We start from the raw sequence: 17,169 nt of genomic DNA, 5'->3' as shown, positions 1-17,169 counted from the left end.
TATAGTATCATGTCATCTGCAAACAGTGACAGCTTTACTTCTTCTTTTCTGATTTCGATTCCTTTTATTTCCTTTTCTTCTCTGATTGCTGTGGCTATAACTTCCAAAACTATGTTGAATAAGAGTGGTGAGAGTGGGCAACCTTGTCTTGTTCTTGATCTTCGTGGAAATGGTTTCAGTTTTTCACCATTGAGGACGATGTTGGCTATGGGTTTGTCATATATGGCCTCTATTATGTTGAGGAAAATTCCCTCTTTGCCTCCTTTCTGGGGGGTTTTTATCATAAATTGGTGTTGAATTTCATCAAAAGCTTTCTTTGCATCTATTGAGATGATCATATGGTTTTTCTCCTTCAATTTGTTAATATGGTGTATCACGTTGATTGATTTGCGTATATTGAAGAATCCTTGCATTCCTGGAATAAACCCCACTTGATCATGGTGTATGATTCTTTTAATGTGCTGTTGGGTTCTGTTTGCTAGTATTTTGTTGAGGATTTTTGCATCTATGTTCATCAGTGATATTGGCCTGTAATTTTCTTTCTTTGTGACATCCTTCTCTGGTTTTGGTATCAGGGTGATGGTGGCCTCGTAGAATGAGTTTGGGAGTGTTCCTCCCTCTGCTATATTTTGGAAGAGTTTGAGAAGGATAGGTGTTAGCTCTTCTCTAAATGCTTGATATCCAAGTGTTTTTGAAGGCTTCCTTTGCACAGTTTGAGTGCAAATAGTGATTCTAGTTGTCTTCCTCGGAGTTTCTGGGAGCACTATGGATAGTGGATTTTTGTTAGTTTCTAAAGCTGTAATATAACTTATGTGAACTCTGGTTGGATGAATCATACCTGTTTATTTATTCCACATGTGTTCACTGAACATGGTGTGTATGCCAGGTGTTCCAATGACTGGGATACAGCAGTGAACCCTCAAGGGGCTGCTTGTCTAATAGGAAGAGTTAGAAGGTAGACAGTAGACAAATGAACAGATACGTGTACAACATGCTAGGTGGTGATGAATGCTAGAATCATTATAAAGATTAAGGGTGAGAAAGTGGAGAGGAGTGTTGTTGTTGTGAATTTTTTTTCATATTATATTATGTAGACTTTTCAGAGACCAGGTGCTTGAAGGAAATGAGCCACAGAGATGTACAGGGGAAGAACAGTCCAGTGGGGGTGGTGTAAAATGCCAAGGGGTTCAAGGGGCAGCAATGAATTCAGTGTGGCCAGAGCTGGGGTGTAGGAGGGGTGGGCCAGGAGCTCAGGAAAGGGGTTATGTGCAATGTCATGGAGGTAAGGATGGGGTTTTTCTTTAATGGAAATGGGAAGTCATGGAGGGTACTGAACCAGAGGAGTGATGTGATTGGATTTCTGTTTTAAAAGAATGAGCCTTGGAGAGTGGGTGTCAAGAATGCAGACAGACATAGAACCAACTCTCCACCATCCCACCCCTCCTTTCTTTGTCCTGGAATAAGAAACTAAGATCCAATTTGCTTGTTACCCCCTCAGATACTTTTTAGGCATCAGTCTACCACATTGAAGAATGCCCATTTTGTTATTTGGATCGTTCTATGTACTTTGGGGATAGCTCATGTGTTACCACCCACTCTGGTGACAATCCTGTGTTTTCTACATCGATTAAATCTCTGCAGGTCCATCTGCTACCAAAAGAAAAAAAAAGTGGGAGGAGCAGACAGACCACCTATAAATCTCTCCCAGTCATTCAGGGGAGAAGTGATTATTTTGAAGATAGAACATGGTTTGCTTGTTGATCTGATAAAGGGTATAAGAAGAAGAGGGGTGTCCAGGTTGAGTCCATGTGTAGGCTGGCATTAGGGATTATCTTAGTCTGTTGGGACAACTATCATAGAACACCATAGACTGGGAAGCTTGTAAACCACAGGAATTTATCTCTTCTAGTTCTAGAGTCTGGAAGTCCAAGATCAAGGTGCTGGCAGATTTGGTGTCTGGTGAGGCCCTGCTTTCTAGTTGGTAGACAGTTGTCTTTGCACTGAGTCCTCACATGGCAGAAGTAGAGCAGGAGCTCTCCAGAGTCTCTTGTATAAGACCATTAATCCCAGTCATGGAGATTCCAACTCTTATGACCCAATCACCTCCCCAAGGCTCTGCCTCCACCTGCTATCTCATTGGTGATTCGGTTTAAACATATGAATTTGCGGGGGTGGGTGGGGGAAACAAAAACATCCAGGCTATAGCAGCAGTTTAAAAGAAAAGATGGGCCATCTACTGAGATGGGGAAGCCTGCAGGGGGACAGGTTGCAGGAGAATTAACTTTAGTCTTAGGTTTCGACATAAGTATTCTTGGACTTGAACAAGTAGGGCCCCTGCCTGGGCTCCATGCCTCCCTTGGCATAACTTTTAAAAAACTGTCTAAAGTCCCACTCCACTGCTTTAGTTTTCCACAGTTTATTTCATATTTTGAATGTCCCAAATGGTATGGTTTCTGAAAATTCTGACAGATTTTGAGGTCAAGAAACTTTTCCATTCCATTAGCTTTAGTGACATTTAGAGTAATCAGTGTCCTCCAAGAATAATGACAAAATGAGTTACTTTTAGGCATTGTGAAGTCTCTTTTGCACAAGGGTGTGGGTCCACTTAAACCTTGTGCTGTGGTATGAATGTCTAACCATCCATCTGTCAGCTCTGATTGCACAAAAAGATCTACATTTAAAAAAATGTAGATCTCCTATACCCCCAAACTACTCTTTGAAGTTGAAATGAAGCTCCCTGGGGTGAAAGAAAAAATTAAAATCTAGCTTGTGAAGAAGATAAAGGGCTTTTGGGATACTCTTGCCTCTGAGGATGTGATGCCAATCAGAATTATTCATGTATTTAATTTGCCTTTTAAATTTGTATTTTTTCCATAAAAACATTTCCAACAAGTAAATAGCTGTGACCACCACGCTCGTTTATGGCATCATGCTGCCAGGTTTTGAATATGAACACTTATTTACCCTCATGATGAAGTGAGTGCCCCTCTGTTGCCTCTTAAAGGTTCAAACTGAGGTTGACATTGCCAAGTGGAACAGGATGGGTGGAGCTGGTGGTGTCCGCACTGGAGGTGGAGAAAATTGTTGGCGGGCTCCAGAATGGGATAATGTCTCCAAAGTGTTTGGAGCTCCTTGCTGCAAAGACCTTGAGTAATTTCCATGTATTATTCGGGTTGTATAAGGTAATCTGCTCTGCTATCAACCATGAATCCTTTCATTGCACATTTTAAGCAAAGTAGGTCCATTTTAAAATGCTAAATGGAATAATTTTAAGCTATCCTACCTTTCAATATATTAGAAGTACTTTCTCTGTCTTCAAATTAGCCTTAAGAAAGGCAAAAGATAAACATGGATCGGGTGTTAACCCCTCACCAAGCACTGTGGGAAATGCTTTACATTCACACCCTCATTTAATTTTCACAGAACAAAGGGCCAAGTGCCATTTGGCTCAGAGGGGAGTCAACTTCCCACTTTAAACAGAGGAGAATGAGGACAAGTAATTCAGTGATTTTCTCAGGTCTGAGCATCGGGACAAGGTGGAGCCAGGTGGTTTTTCTCCAGGATTTTTTTGCCACCACTCTGGCTGGCTTACTACACCTTCATTTTTAAGGGACTTCTGAGATTTGCTTCGGTAGTGGCGTTAGAAACAAAGCTACTAGAGTAAGTAAGGCTTTATTTTAGGAATGTCTTCACTAGAGTAACACTTTTTAAATTTGATCTCCATCCCAAAATGGACTTTCTTTTCTTTGACCAAGATCTAGCATAGGGTCTTGCATATGTTAAGTGTCCAATCAAAATTAAGTGAGTGAATCAATGAACAAAAAATGATTGCCTGTACCTCTGATGAGTCTAATGGCTATTACAGGTACAGCACTAAGCTTGGCTTCGCCACACTCTTTATAGCTATTATGATCTCCATTTCATAGAGGAGTGAAGGAAGTACATAGTGCTGAGAAGAACATTTCCATCACACCAGGGATGGCAAATAGATTTTTGTCTTGGGTACTGGGTTCAATCATTGATAATAGTGGATGTCTGGAGCTAGATAGTGGTCCCTACCTGGACAGTAGTATCTAACTGATGGTATGTACCTAGATCGGAGATACTGCGGGAGATGGCTATACTGCAAAGTCAGGAGCCCGTACCAGGACCCATTGTGAGAAACTGCCATGTTTGATTTACTCTTTTCCACTCTGAGTCTGAAATGGAGGAGTGGTCATATTCACGCCTGACATTTTTGGCTAATACAATGTCCTATGGAGGTGGGTTTTCTATGGTATTCATCAGGCTGTTTGATGCTTTGAGTTCTTTATTGAGTATTGCAGTCATTTTTATTTTGTTTTGTTTGCTTTTGGATGCCTGCAGTAAAAAACAACCCCAAAGACCTCTGAATTACTTTTACAATTTCTTAATGCACACTGAGTAGCCTTTCATACTGTTAGAATTTTGATTAACTCTTCATTGATGTCGTGGAATGGTGTGATGTTCTGCAGAATGTCCAGATAGTTTAGACCCCTTGAAATATGCCGGATGGTAGGAGAGTTATTATAGCCCTGGGAAAATTATATAAACGTCTAATGTGGTTTGTCCCAAACAAATGGAAATTCTTTATGGTCTCCTTTCCATCAGTTATAGAAAACAATGCACTATCCCGAACAGTGGCTACATACCTGTACCTGAGGCAGCGTTAATTTGTTTTTGCAAAGATAACACTACTGGCACAGAAGCTACAATTGGGGTTGAGTTTGGTAGTCCACTGTACTGGTGATTAAAGGGGGTTTATCAGAGAGCAGGAAAGTGGTTGCTAGGGGCTAGAGGGTGGGGTGGGGGAAATAAGGAGAGGTTGGTAAAGCATAGAAACTTTCAGTTATAAGATGAATACTGTCTGAAAATCTAATGTGTAATGTATAACATGGTAACTGTAGTTGGCGACACTGTGTTATGTAATGGAAATTTTCTAAGAGGGTAGAACTTAAATATTCTTACCAAAAAAAGTGAGTAAATATATGAGGTGATGGATGTTAACTTGATGGAGGAAATCCTTTCACAATGTATAAGTATAGCAAATCATCACAATATGTACTTTAAGTGTCTTAAAATTTTGGCAATTAAACCTCAATAAAGCTGGAAAAATAAATGGATTTATGATGGGGTCATCACTTCTGCATCCTTTTCTTTAGATACTTGAGGATGGCAATAATCTCTGCCATTTCTCCAAGATCTCACAAAATGCTTTTTTTTTTCTTTTTTCCTTTTTCTCCTTTATTTTTCTTTTTTCTTTCCTTTCCTTTCCTTTTTTCTTTTTCTTTTCTTCTCTTTTTTCCCCTCCCCCTCCCCCACCCCCTTTTCCTTCCTCCCTTCCTCCCTCCCTTCCATCCTGTCTTGGCTGAATGGGAGGAATGAACATTTTCAGAGGCTTCCACTTGCCCTTATGATAATGACAAAAACAACTCCCGTGATAGGTCTTATAAGGTCAAGGAATGAATGTATGGTTCAGGATGTTCCAACTGTCAAATACGTCTATTCCAACTATATATTCAGGGACTGGAAATGACCATGGGGACGTAGGGGCCCAGGCCTCCATATATTATGTGGTCCCTCTACTCCCCATTCTAACAAGGGAGCATAATGACACTTTGGGTCCCGAGTATCAATGTCAACTTGGGCCCTATGTGCAGGAGACTGTAATGTTTGGTATCCCCTTCACACAGTGTTCATTTACTCAAGTAAGTGGCTGTAGGTCCCTTTGGGAAGCATTAGATGGATTACTGTAAATAGTTGCTGTAGCAGTACAGGATCTGGGAATCTGGCTTTTTCTTCAGGCAGTTGGGTTTTGGTCTGAAAATTGGCTCAGATACGGAAACCAGGCAAGGGAAATTTTATGGAGGCAGCTAACCTCAGCTAACTGGTCAACTACATCCTTGGTTTATTTCAATTGTATAGATCAGCATGCCTGGATCGGAAGACATTTCTGGCAGGATACTTCTGTTCTGGAGGCCAGTCTTGTGCACTGTAACGGTTCTATCCGTATTCCCTGATCTCTACCCGCTAGTTGCCAGCAGTGCCCAGTGATTCTGACAATCAAACGTGTCTCCAGACGTTGCCAGATGTCCTCTGTGGGGCAAAACTACCCCCAGTAGTGCGTCTTTTAATAATCTTTAAACATTGCCGCAGGTTTCCAGGGAGTGTTCATGTCAAAACTACTTCATGGATGAGAACCAACTGAAAATAACCAGCAAGGTAGCTCCCAAATCCCATTTTAGAAACTGCTTCCTCCGTTCACTTCTGGCACCAATTTCCTTAGGTCTAGTTCCCAGGAAACAGTCTCAGATAAAGATTTGCATTCAGGAAGTTGTTGCCCTTGATTCGGTACCTGTAGGGAAGTAAGAGCTGTAGGACCAGCAGAGGGAGGCCTGGGTCCATCCCGCAGGCCTCTCCTAAGGTGAGTTGTACTCCCCCAGGCAAAGGAGCTGGGCTATTATGTCGCTGCATCAACCTCTCAGTGGACGATCATGGAGAGGGGACATGACTTGGGGTAAGGTGGATTTCTTTAGTTAAGGGCAATTCCTGACACAGGGCTCAGTGAAATGGCATCGGCTGCCAAACCTCTAGCTTCTGGGAATGTCTTAGTCCTGAAAGGGGTATCTGAGCAGAACGTCCATTAATAATAGAAATAAAAATTTCCAAAGATACAGACTTTACCTATCTTCACTAACATATGGTAGTATCTCATCCACCTCTTATTCTGCCACCTTTAGCACACAACAGTTCATCAAATATCAAAAACTGTTTAAACATCATGAGGTGTAAGACACCACACTTTATTATTTAGATCATCTGTTTTGGTGCTAGTGTATATAACCATGCAAATACTCATGCATTCCAATTGATTTTTGCCAATCAGAAAATACATATTATGTAAGGGAGTGTTTTGATGAAGGGGGCTTCATTAAGATCTGAAAAATTTTATTCAGAGTCTGAATGGATTCTGTGGATGGCTGAATAGGGTTATTGAAATTAATGCAGAGCATTATAAAGCTGAAAACTCATGGTATATCTATGATATGATTTCCCGTTTTGTTATTGTTATACAACCAACATGGCATAAATAAAAAAAGTCATGTAAAGCAATATAATGGCTTGTTGTTAATAATAACAACCCAAATTTAAATAACTATTTAGAACAATGAATTGTGTCTTCCTAACCAAATAATAAGCCAAGCTTCCCCAGCAGAAGCATTGCTGTACCACTTGGGAGTATAAACTCTAAAACTCTGACAAAATTATATATCCCAGTAGTGTTTTTTTTTTACCTTTGTAGTTATAAGGTCATGCTGCTTGTATAACTAGCTTAATATAGTTAGTTGCATTTTTATTTTAAACCACTGTTTTCAGAAATTTATTCTAAAAATATTTCCATGATGAAACTTGGTATCTTATATGACATACTGCATTTTATCCTCGGAGATTCAGCCTTTCCAAAAATATCCATATATTTTCAATCAATTTTACTGCTTCTGTGTTTGCAAAAAGCAAAGTAATCTTAGTGGTTTCATAAAAATTTTATTAGTGAAGACCTTGAGGAAAAGGAAACTTTTCATACTTAAAGTATTTCAAGTCAAACATTTTCTTTTGATTTTCTAATTAACACTTTTATTACTATCCTTAAGTAATAATGATAATAGTCATGAAAAATCTATAGATTTTTCCATAGTTTATTTTTTTCGATTCTTAAGTTGCCTTGAATAAAGGAATAAATAATGGTATTTCTTGAAAGTAAATAATGTCAATAAAAGTCACCATTTAAAGAAATATAACTAGGTATGCGGGGGCCTTGTGCTCTATCAATACATGGAAGTTTTTCTCTTTCGAACTTTCAAGTTTATGTTAATGCTTCTATAGGACGGTTTATTGAATTCTCTCATTAAAAATTGCTATTCTTGATCTCTTCAATTTGTTTCTTCTTACATGTGCTTCATTTTACTTTTGTTTCTCTTATTCTATTACTGTCTGCATTTCGTAAACTGTTTACAAAATCTATTTTAATATTCTCTATTTTCAGCTCTCATACACTATCTTATTTAAAATGCAGTTTTTTTGTATTAAAACAATAATTAATGGATGATTATTAAATACATATGTATACATTTATTTCTCGACACGTTTAAAAATGGAATTTATTTAATTAGGAAGTGAATTATGTGGCACAGATGTTAATAGCCTTATTTTTTATTTTAATAAATAATTTTGGGTGATTTTATATTGCCATCATTCTACTACATTTCAATCTGCCATATATGACAGAAGCCCCTTATATAATATTCTTATGCTTTATTGTGACTCCTCTTGATTTATTTAAGTGTTCAAAAAATTTATATATTTCCAGAGGGAATTCATATTTAATCATGTTATATATCTACACTAACACTCAGTACTAATTTTCCATCTGGTGCCAAGAACAAACATTAGTACACATACATACAGAGGACTGTTCACATTTTAGAACTTGCTTTTAATCTCTGTTAAAACATTGACCAAATGCATTTGGGAATGAAGTAGTGCACATTTTCTTTCTGGCTGTCCAATAATTGCTAAAAGGTAAGTGGATACCTTCCTTTACCTTTTGATTCAGGAAAATAAGATGTGTTGTTCATGGAGTTTGACTTAGTCGTCTATTATAAATTTATTTTCACTTGGCTACAAATAAATTCTTCTTAAACTGTCAGAGATTACCTTTGAATTGACCTTGGGGCACAGTTATTCTGAAAGAAAGGTTTCAGATATCAGCTTTGTTGATTCAGCCCTTCATCCCAGAAAGGCACCCAGGGAGAGAACCATCTTTAGACTGCTCCAGAGAACCAAGGTTCCTGTGATAATGCTTTATGTGTTTCTGACTATGTTTCATTAAAAGATAAATTAATATCTAAGAAATAACAAGTAGCACAATGTGGATGGTTTACCATTACTGCAAGATGCACTATGTGCATATGTCAGATGAGATGGCAAAATGAGATTCTTTTGGAAAAGTGGAAATCTAATGCCCCCTAAAAAATCCAATTTAATTTCAAAAGAAAATCATGCAGTTTCCTGATTCAGACATTTCATCTGTGTAGTGGGAGCATTTCATGTGGTCATTGTAGCCATTCTCCAGGGGAATACTGGCTATGAAACAGGGTATTTCAATACCCATAAAGACTTTTTTTACACATAGAATTACTCCTCAAGAAATGAATGAGTAGAACATATAAAATTCTGTTTAAAAATTTCTACTGTGGATGGTATCAATTTCCTAGGGCAAAAGAAGTTGTGCTTGTAGAGTGAATAATGAGGAATCATATCTGTCACCACCTGGAGGGTTGATTGTATATATAGAAGCCACCCATGCATATGTATATATGTATTATATAATACATAGAAAACATATATAATATAATAACATACACACACACACCCTAAAGATTTCAGAGAAATTCCCATCAAAATATGCCTTCCATTTAATTTTATGTAAGATTGAAAAATGTGTGTTAAAGCAGCCCATTTATGTTCTGCATGAAAGAATGGTTCATTATTACTTTTTCAACCAAAGCTTTTTCAATAGTTGGTGATGTATTTAACCTCATCCTAAAGAAAACTAGAATAGGAGTCAGGGACCATAGTTAGGTAACCTTAGAAAGTCATTTAATCTCTCTTTCAGTCTGCCTACCCCACAGAGTAGCTCCACAGATGAAATGTAGATAGAAAAGTGCTTTGGAATAATAAAGCAACATATAAATGCAAGATAGTATTGCTTTGGTTGTTGCCCTGTGAAAGTGAACCATTAGAAATCTGATGCCAGATGTGGGCATACATTCAGCCATGTAACTTGGCTTTTTGAAACCCTCATTCTGGATAATACACCTTTTGTTGTTCACTAGTATCATACACTACTCTACATTAAACAGGATAAAGTGAACTCAGTAACAGGGATTTTATTGCCATAAGAATAAATTTAGACCAAAAACCTGTTTAAGGGTGATGGTGCTCACTTCTGCAAACTAGATTGCAATTCCTTGGAACTTATAAGTCATTCATCAACTCTTATATATGCAATGTATAAGAACAGTGCCACGTCCCCAGTGACCCCCGTCCCAGAAGGTAACACACAGATCACTGTGCCACTAAAATATAATCTTGTTATGGACAGAGATTTTTTGTGTGGTTGGATCATTTCCATATATCCAATAGCTATAATAATGCTGGCTAATAAGTGTAGTATTCAATATAAATGAAAGGTTAACCTTGCTTTTCTAAATTTTAGATGTGAATTTGTTCATTCATTCAACAAACAGTGTTAATTAAGCGCTTAGTATATGTCCATCCTGAAAGTTTAAAATGAAAAATGGCAAACAGGCAGGCAAAGAAGTAATTACAGATTTATTTTAAAATAAGCCTCTACAAAGTGTTATTGGGTCATAGAAATGAAACTATGGTTGACTCTTGAACAACAGGGTCTGAACTGTGGGGTTCCACTTATATGTGGGCTTTTTTCAAAAGTAAATTCTGCAGTGCTACCTGATGGGATGTGTGCTTGGTTGAATCAGCAGGTGTGGAACCACAGGTAGGGAGGAACTGTGGAAGGGAGGGAGTTGGGTATACATGGAAGGCTGACTGTAAGTTACACACAGATTTTTGACTGCACAGAGGGCTGACGCCCTTAACCCCTGTGTTGTTCAAGGGTCAACTGTACTTAATTCTATATTGGGAGGTCAGAAAAGTCTTGAGTAGATGACAGATTGAATCTTGGTTAATGAGTAAGCATTTTGATTGAGGACAGTAATTAAGGTAATCACAGTGTTGAGAAATGATTCTTCATGGGTGTCTCACATTTCTGCATATTCTACTAGTTCCTTTGGAAATATCTTTTCAAGGTGTTTGTGTAGCAGATGGCCTTGGGTGATAGTAGGGTGTCCTTTCGAAGCAAAGGGCAGACGTGCTTGTTGCCCCTTATGAAATGGTCATGTTCCCCAAGCACCGTCCCTGCAATGCTCAGGGAACCGGTACAAGAGCTGTTGGTGCTCTGGCTACTGCTATTAAGGTGAGTAGTAAAGCCTCTTGTCTCTGATTCAAGAGTTGCATATCTTCTGCCAGCATCCAGAACACTGTGGCAGGGTTACTTATTGCTTAGTATGTAGGATAAAATCTCAGCCCTTCACAGGTTTGACAGTTTTGTTGATGAAGATGGAATGTTGAGAGAGACACTTCCTGGAAAAGGAAGAATGAAGGCTTTTCAGGTGGTTCAAGGGATTTGAGGGAAGTCCATGGGTACAGGTAACAAACATGCTGCCCAGATTTTAGTCAACTGAGCAACGAATGGTCCTCTGCTTTATTGTCTATTAAAGATGAGGAATTGGGAAAGATGGCCTCTGTCTGATTTCAGGGAAGTAGGTTCAAAGGCTGAGTGGTGCCCTGGTTGTCCTAACTCTTCTCAGAGATGGGAAATTTCCTTGGAGATCTGCTGGTCAGCCTCAGGTCCATCCATCGTGAAAAGTGGCACTAAGATGAGTCCTGGGTGGGTTGAAGGTTCTTTTCTCTCTGTCCATCAATAATTACTGGGAGTTGGGCTTCCCTGGTGGTGCAGTGGTTGAGAGTCTGCCTGCCGATGCAGGGGACACGGGTTCGTGCCCCGGTCTGGGAAGATCCCACATGCAGCGGAGTGGCTGGGCCCGTGAGCCATGGCCGTTGAGTCTGCGCGCCCGGAGCCTGTGCTCCGCAACGGGAGAGGCCACAACAGTGAGAGGCTCGCGTACCAAAAAAGAAAAAAAAAAAATTACTGGGAGTGTAGAAGGAAGAAATTTGGCCAGCATTATTGGAAGAAGCCAGGTGAATCATAAGAACTTTGATTGGCTGAGTTGGGAGGAGATAAGATGGGATAATTAATGCTTCTAATAAGGAATAACAGTAGCTGGACCTTCTTAGCCCATCCAGCAGTCTGTCCTCCGTAACTTAATACAACTAGAGATGGCAGCAAAAGGTCTGCTGTGAGTCTTGGCTGCTATACAGAAACTTTGGGGAGATTTCACTGGGACGGACAAACTCCTATGTGAGGAGCCATAGATGAGTCATTGACTAGTATGTGGGGTACTCCTGCCCCAGGTTATGTATAAGGTGCTGAAAAGCAACCCACTAGAGAATGAGAAAGGACCCAAAGAATTGTAGATGAATTTCAGAGTCACCCTTGCTACCTTGCAAGACTCCCTTAGTCCTTGTATTGTAACTGGATGAAGACTTAAGAGATGGTATCTTGACGATGGAGCATGTACAAGTTTAGCACTTGACAGCCAGAGGGAAAAAAACCAGTGATCCTGCTGGAAACCAACACAGCTATGGATGCTAAGGCCAGGGGTTCCCAAGATTAAAATAGATGGCATCAGGAATGATGATTTTTGCTGCCTGATACAAGGCTTTGTGTGGACCAAAGACATTGCAAGTTCATTGGATTGAGCCAGTGGCAGCTGTTGTGCTGATTGCTCCCTTCTGCATCCCCTCATCTTTCCCAACCTTCCTCCTTCAGCTATTTAAGGAAAAAATTGATTACTGGTGCATGGAGGTCATCCGTCTGAGTGTGCTAGGGAATGGTGGGGAGAGCAAGGACTCTAACCTTCCTGGTTCTGTCTGATAAAGCCATCCAAGTCACCATCCTATCAGTCCCATGGGGGTGGGAGTCCTGATTCAATTGATGGGGTTGGGCAGTGTTCTCAGTGGGAAAGGGGACCTGACGCAGCCTTGTGGGTGGGGCCTTCATGGCCAGTACACTCGCCTGTTGTTGCTTGCATGTCTGAATGTATAGTAAAAACTGATGTGTGTTGTGATTGTAATTCTGTGTCCCATAAGTGCCAGAGGGTATCATCTCAATGGGAAGAGTTGTATGTAATGAAGTGAACATAACTTTGGGGGTCCCCAAATCCTCCTGACCTCTTTGATCTCTAAGTCTCTGTGACTGGTGATTTTGCAAATTTGAGCTTCTGTCAAAGTCAGGCAGCCTCTACCTGGTGGCACTTTGGGGGGTTGTGGATCCCTTACTGCCATGACACAGCCATCCACGTCTCTTTTAAAAATCAGCTGTTGGCTTGCCTTGGAGCTCTTTTTGAAACTGGACACCTGAGTTAGGGAGGCCGTTGTGACTCTCTGGCCCCTATTTCCATTTTGGGGGGTCAACTTGGAGTCAATGACTAACGAGGTTGGACATTTCCAACAGGCCACACTAATCAAATGGAAATTGTATATTCGAGAAAGTGGTTGGCCTGTCCCCAGTGCAATCTCAGCTTTACCCACAAAAAGTAACCCTTGCCCTCTGTTGCCTGTTCCACTGCCTGGAACAAAGCTACCGGCTCAGTGGGGGCCCTTCTCTTCACGGTGCTTTTCTTAGCCTGGTTGGATGATGTTTTGGCCGAACTGAAATCTGATGATGACCACTGGGCTCCTGCAGTTGTAAAACCTCTCCAGCCGCCATGCAGAACTGAAAGGGGATGTGATTGCTCTACTTGCCCAACAGAACTTGAGGCCATTGCCATGTTTTTATTGACTCTTGGGTTGGGGTCATTGGCCTAGCTTATTTGTCTGCCATTTGGGAAACTGTAGACTAAGATGTTAAAGACACCTTTTGGGGGAGGCTATGAATTATGGCAATAAATTATAGCTGCTGGTGGATCATCTGAAGCACATACTCTGATGAGGCACACTGGAATCACACTGCGGATCAAGCCTCCATCACCTATATTGTCATTGTTGCTGCCTGGATAAATCATAGCATTGAACGTGGTAACACATCCACCATCATAAAACAGGCACAAAGTAAACAACGCTGAGCTTCTGATGCAGAGGCCACTACAGTATAGGATTCGTTCCGCTGGTTGGATCCAGGACCCTGGGGAGGAGTGGCACGGCAGAAGTCAATATTGCAAGTTGGCCTTCTCCTGCTCCTTGAAGGTCTGTTGAGAGTAGCCTTAATTAAATGTTTTCTGAGATAAAAATGAGTGGATTTGGTTCCAGCCTCTGTTAGTTAATCAGAGGGGCCAATGGAGTGGTTTACTAGTTGGAAAATTTGCCATAAACCAGGATGGTGTAAAAATGAAGAGTGGATATTATTGGGAAATAATTCTGCATAAGTTTATTTTATTTCTTGCAAGCAGAGGCATAATTACCTTTGTTCCAGACTCTTTTCAAGGATTTTTTTAATGCAAAATAGTTTTGAATGATAGAACTAGTGTCTCCTTCTGGAGCCAAGGGGAAGTGTCTTTCTCTCAGGTCAAAGGCAGGCATACTCATGGTCAAGCATGATAAACACAGTGTATATGTCACCAAGGAACGAAATGCGTACTGCCCATTAACAAAGGTTCAAGGTTCCTGTGCTTGGGGTTCCTTTCCTGTAATGTAACCCATTGTCTGGGCAAGCATTGTATGGTCCTCTTTTTTTCCTGGGAGTTGGGGCTTGGGGAACCAGCACAAATCCTGATTTTCTAGCTACTGCTGTTGCTGTGAGTGATAAGCCTCTTTTTCCTTCTCTGACCAATGAGTCTTGTGCCTTCCACCAGCATCCATGGCAGGCTCACTTGTTAGCTTGGAAGTAGGGTAAAATTTCAGACCCTTCATAATTTTTCACAATTAGGAGCTATAAAAGATATACCTATACCCTCAATGGTGTAAGAGAGTTGACATCTATTTTCATCTCTATGAGAGACAAAATAATTGTTTCTTATAGGCATGGGATTCTTATTAAAGCAGTGATTCTGGTGTAGGTTCCTTCAATTTTTTTTTTTTTGTCTTTATCAGCTTCCAAGTCTGCCATACTCATCTGCATCAAGCTGGCTAGAGGGGAAAGAGCATTGAGGCATGTGCATGGGATATTTTCACGGGCCAAGCCTAAAAGCGGTACATAGCATTCACGTTGATGTTCCATCAACTGGAACTTGTTCAAACGTAACTCTTAGGGGAGAAATGAGGTCCAGTCCTGTGTCTGTGAAGAAGAGAAATGGTTTTGGTGAAAAATTTTCCCCACAGATAGAAGCTATTTCCAACCAATAGCAACTTCAGGTCTACAGTCGTGAAAGTGAGCAGGACATGACTTTAGCATGACTAAAATCGCAGGATGCATGAAGTAGAGTGTGGTAGAAGGTGAGAGGCTAGTCAGGAATCATCTTTTACCTTAGGTTGATAGATCTCTCCAAAGGTGACTGGTACATTCTGAAGCATTTTAATCATGGAAAAACAAAATTAGGGAGAATACTTAGGAAGCTACAGCAATAGACTAAGTAGAAAAGGAAGACAATTTAAATACAGCCAGTGACAAGAGATTCACTGATACAATCAACAAACAATTACTAAGTGCAAGCTAAGTGTTGGGTGTTGGGTATATGCCAAAATAGAACCAGTAATAAAAATACCAATTAGGTACCAATTAGATATAAGTGGTAAGAGAGATGGAATCGGATAGTAGGTGGTGGGAGAATATCTGAGGAGAGGAATGAGGCAGAGAAATCATGAGATCAGTTTTGCATCATTGAAAATTATGTGCTTCTACAACATTTAGGTGGATTTGCTCAGTAGGCATTGCATTATTTATGTAAAGCTGCAGTTGCTTAGAAACGTCAATACAGAGATAGTAATGCCCAGAATGACGCTGAAAATACCAAGATAGCGCTCTCACATCACACATACTCAACAATTATGTATTGACTTTATTTATATATTTATTTATATGCTGTTTAAAGGGGAACTTATTACTCTTTGAACTTACGGAACACATTATAACTTTTTTCTGATTTCTTGGGTATTCAGATAGAGGGAATACAGATCCATGACTAGAAGACAAAATGGGAGTGTTAGATTCAAGAAGAAATGTAAAATAATATCAAGTATGCACATATTCTGCTTTGACTTAAATGGCTATAATTAGTGGGAGATTACACTTTAATTTCTTCAGATTGTTACTTCTGCCAGCTATACCAGTGATGCGAAGGAAGGTCCCAAGCTCTTTAATTGTACTCAGCATATTGTTATTACCTTAAAAAACACTATGTTCCTTTTTTGGGGTTAAACACTGCTGTTTAATAAAGTAGTATTCTTCATCCATGTATACTCCAAGCTAATTGCTGTTGAAAATGAGTTTCAGGAAACAATCAGTGATAATGAGACCACATGGCTCAAGATTGCCTAGTTTTGTTTTTGTTTTTTCATCCCTGAAATTTTAGGACTGAGGTAATAAGAAAGAGGAATGAACTTCTCTTTTTTACTCTGCCTTCCCATGCCATCCCACTATCTTATTGCCTGGTTGAAATGATGGCCACCCTGTAAATAAGGCATGATTTCATGATCGTCATCCAAAACTGAGCCTAAAGCTGAGGGACCCCATGTGTCCTCGCTCAAACCTCCACCCTCCCAACTGCATGCATCACGGCCTGCTCAGGAGATGCAGAGATGAGAATTCTTTTCCTTCTCAGTTAATTTTTGCTTATTGAATTGCCTGATTTCATGGAAATTGTGGAGGGTGGTATGTAAACATTGTAACAGGGATCATCTGGGTTCCCTTGCTGAGTTAATTAACACAGAATGCTAATAAAACCAGGTAACAGCTATGGACCCTAGAAAGGGCAGGGAGCATTGTGCTGTGTGGTGGAAACAAACTGGGTTGTGCATCCAAAATAGCCACTTTATCGGTGTATGCCTGTGCTTATTACAAGGACAGAGTGAGACAATGAAAACTGGTCAGCCCACAGTCATCATCCTTTATGAAAGGCAAGACAAAAAAATAACTTTGAAGTACAGGTCATGCTGATCTGGGTCAGTTCCATCAGCTATCCATTAGAAGACCTTGATGATTGGTTACCCACACTTAACTGGGCTCAGAGATACCAGGAGGTTATGTTTGTCCAGTCTGGAAAGATGTAGCCTACTGCTGATTTTAACTGCAATATGAAGTTGAGAAAGTCAGTTTCCATTTTTCCTGTTTCAAACTAGTGTCCTTCTAAACATGATGTGACCATAATACTTAGTTTAGGAACAGAGGGGAATATCAAGGATTAGGTCCTCCTCCGGGGAGTTTGTCCTTTAGGAAGCTGCATTTAGATGCTGCTTGTGCTGTGTGACACAGACAAGAAATAAACAACACATCTTATTCTCTGACACAGGCCAGAA

At 40.1% G+C, this 17,169-nt stretch overlaps 1 protein-coding gene across 3 annotated transcripts in view; it reads left to right on the top strand.

Moving 5' to 3' along the window:
• Nucleotides 1-17,169, top strand: part of HMGCLL1 (3-hydroxy-3-methylglutaryl-CoA lyase like 1) — a 131,012-nt gene that overhangs the window by 28,236 nt on the left and 85,607 nt on the right. The gene's annotated exons all lie outside the window — the stretch shown is intronic.

The sequence above is a fragment of the Neophocaena asiaeorientalis genome, unplaced genomic scaffold (genome assembly GCF_003031525.2).
Source record: "Neophocaena asiaeorientalis asiaeorientalis breed wild unplaced genomic scaffold, Neophocaena_asiaeorientalis_V1.1 scaffold319, whole genome shotgun sequence".
Classification (NCBI taxonomy): Eukaryota; Metazoa; Chordata; class Mammalia; order Artiodactyla; family Phocoenidae; genus Neophocaena; species Neophocaena asiaeorientalis.
Note: the sequence above shows the minus strand (reverse complement) of the source record. Positions and strands in the feature narration are given on the sequence as shown.